Source organism: Camelus bactrianus, chromosome 5 (assembly GCF_048773025.1).
Source record: "Camelus bactrianus isolate YW-2024 breed Bactrian camel chromosome 5, ASM4877302v1, whole genome shotgun sequence".
NCBI lineage: Eukaryota > Metazoa > Chordata > Mammalia > Artiodactyla > Camelidae > Camelus > Camelus bactrianus.
Window position 1 is genome coordinate 97,387,221 of NC_133543.1, and position 3,715 is coordinate 97,390,935.

Here is a 3,715-nt window from a genome sequence, read left to right on the forward strand (position 1 = left end):
GCATTTCTCTTTTTACAATGAAAGAACAAATCCTTTGTGTTTTGTCCTTTGGGAAATCTTAAAGACAGTTTTAGGTGCAAAATGTATCATTTAGGATCAATTTGGAGAATGGCAAATAATCAAAAGCTGGCAGGAAATTTGAACACATGAATAAGGTAAGATCATGAGTTCCTGAGAAATAATACTTGGCTACTTACTTAAAGTGACAGTGAAGGGTTTTAAAAATAAACATAGGAGGTAACGTGACTGTAAAGAATCTTAACTCTCTCCTAAGTAAGAAAACTTTGTTCTCTTAAATGATCCAGGACGTAATAAAGTCAGCACAAACCATGGAAGGTTATTCTGGCAAAACACAGAATCTTTGTTACCTTGCAAACTACACAGAAGGTAAAGAGTAACCTTTTACAACCTCACATTCATTTCTTCTTGCTGCTTGAACAAATTAACACAAATTTAGGAGCTTTAAAACATAGTTCTAGAGATCAGAAGTCCAGAATCAGTCTCACTGGGTTAAAGCTGAGGTGTCAGCAGAGCTGGATCTTCCTGGAGGCTTTAGGAAAGCATCCAATTCCTTGCTTTTTCCAGTGTCTGCAAGCCCTTTTCATTCCTGGCGCATGGCCCCTGCCTCTATCTTCAAATCCAGCAGTGAACTATCCACCAAACTCTTTCAGTTTCTTTTTCTTATTCTGACCCTCCTGCTTCCTTCCTATAAGGACACTTGTGATTTCACTGAGCCCACCAGATGTCCAGAATAATCTTCCCATCTCAAGATCCTTAACTTAACCACATCTGCAAAGTTCCTTTTACCATATAAGGTGACATATTCACAGATTGCAGAGATTGAGCCATGGCCATCTTTAGGGGGCCATTAGTCAATCTCTCAAACTCTCATGAAGGGCAGATCAATAATTTTCTCATTTTAACAGAGAGAAAACCAAATTCTAGTTTTGCATCATTATATTTGATACTAAAGCTTTTTTTGAAAATCTTATAAGTAAATCCATCAAACCTTAGCCAGCTTTGATCATGACAAACAAAATTCCCTTTTCTAGAACCTTCTATAACTTTCTATATCCACTCAGGTTGTGTCCTACACTTTCCTCTTTCTTATTCTGGAACAACCAGCCATTCTACTTCAGAACAAAATTACCCTCCCTTTTCCTTAACAAAACACATCCTACACACCTCAGCTCCCAGGAACCTCCCCCTTATTTCACCCAACCACTATCTTCCTGGACCTCAACCCTCTTCGGTCTTTGCTATTACAAAGAGGGAGCCCTCCTCCTTCTCTTATGCTCCCCTGAAGCCTCCTCCCTCCTTAGGGACCTCCAAGCATCTGTGATTCCCTTCTGTTTCCCGTATCTTCAGCTTCTTGAACTATTCCCTTCCATGAGCTCAAGTCTCTGCTAAATTCCAGACCCTCTCCTGACCAGGCCTTTCTCACTACTTCCCTGTCTTGAAAGTGTGACCTCTACTCATTATTTCCATTTCCATATCTCCTACTCACACCTTAAACCCACTGCTGTATCGGTGCCTCTCCACCCATCACTCCACTGGTACAGCTCTCCCCAAGGTCACTAAAATTCTCCTGTTACTTGACTCTACTAGAGCACTAGACTGCTGACTATTCCTTCTCTTGTAATGTGCCCCTGGGACATAATGTTCTCCTGGTTTTCATCCTACCTTTTGATTTTTCCTAGATGGTGTCCATCCAACAAATTAGCCCTATTATCCAAACAGTTGCCCATGTCAAAAGTCTGGTTTTCACCCTATATTCATTATTTTTCTCTACCATGAATATCCTTCAAGTCACCAATGACTGCCTTCTAGATACTTTTTTTTCCTACTTATTCACTTTTCTCCATGCCCACTGTCACAGTTCTAGCTCAGGCCCCATCATCTCTTGCCAGAATGAGAAGAGCCTCCTACTAGTCTCACAGTCTCTAATCTGGCCTTCTTCTCATCCACTGTGCATGCAGGATCTGAGCGGTGTTCCTTAATCTAAAGTTCAGATCTGAGCCTGTCACTCAAATGTTCATTGGCTGAAAGTTTCAATGCTCACTCACCCAACTCACCCCCACTGCCTTCCTGTTGAACAGGGATGACACAGCTCTTCCTTATTGGACCTTTCTTATCCTCCAACCTTATCTGGTGCCAACTCCCCTCCTCAAATCCTGCCACTTGTGACAACGTGGATAGACCCCGAGGGTATTCTACTAAGTGAAATGAGTCAGACAAAGACAAATACTGTACATTTTTGTTTACATATACAGGATCCAAAAAAGCTGAACTCACAGAAATAGAGAGTAGAATGATGGCTGCCAGGGGCTGCAGGTAGGGACATGGAGAAATGTCCATACTATACCCAATGTAAATACAATAGGTTTAATGTAAACATAAAATATACAAGGTACATATAATGTACAATATATATAATGCACATAGAAAGGTACATATCTAATGTACAGCATGCTGACTATAATTAACAATACTACATTATATACTTGAAAGTTACTAAGAGAATAGACCTTACATGTTATCACCACGCACATACACACAGTCATAATTATGTGAGGGGATGAAGACTTGGAACTAACCTTACTGTGATAATCTGCAATATATACACGTATCTAATCATTATATTGTATACCTTAAACTTACAGATGTTGTACGTCAATAATATCCCAATAAAGCTGGGGGGAAAAAAAGAAACAGCAATAAAAAATAAAATTCTCCTCCTCAAGTGCTAAGCTCTATATACTGAACTACTCATATGTACTTTCCCAAATTCACTGTGCTTTCCTGCTCTGGGTACTATTCATGATTTTCCTTGAACATCTACCCCCATTTTCAACTGGCTAAATCTTATTCATGTTTCACATTTAACTCTCCCGCAGTTGCTGTTTCCTCATGTGCCTTTCCTGGATTACAGGCTCGTTGAGAGCAGGGACCATGTGTTATCCCGATGTCTCATTCCCACTGCTCGTGCCCAGTAATTACATGCTCTCAATATGTATTTGTTGAATAAACAAAGTTTCAATGAGATTCAGAGCAGGTTTTGTGGGTATGAAGGTGTGGGAAGGGCGAATGGATGGGAGGAGCAGTTAAATAGGAGAGTTACAGAGTTCAAGCTTCAAAGGTAGAGCCGTGGTGACTGCAGGGACCAGGGTGGGGCTAACCAAGTGCCTGTCAAGTGGGGTGGAAGTGAAGGTCACTGGCGCAGAGAATACGAGGGAACCATGATCCAGTATATCAGATGAGTGGCACTGCGTTGCCTGGGAGAAGTCAGGCATGGGGTGGGGAGGGAAGCTGTGAGTCAGGCTTCAAGGTCCTTTCACAAGTGGTGTGATTAAGGCAGGGAGGTGCCTTTATCCGATGGCCCAGCTTCAGCAGAGGAGAGGAAGGGAAATGAAAGCAGATTTATACAGGACCAACACGGGATCCAGGAGAATGATGACCCTGCTGTCTGTGGACATGGCACAGGAGGGTGAGGGGCCTCTCTTGAGAGGGTTTCCAGATGAAGAGGTGGACGAATTTGCTAGAAAGAGGTTTTGCCTCATATATTATAAATTATAGAATATATTATATAACATATATGATATATTAAGAGAAAGGGATTTGAGCTGGTGGAAGGATTGGGAAAGTGTCTCCCAGTGTAAATTCAAGCGGTCAGATGAAGGGGGCTTCTTCCAAAGCGGGCTTTGGCGTGAGAATT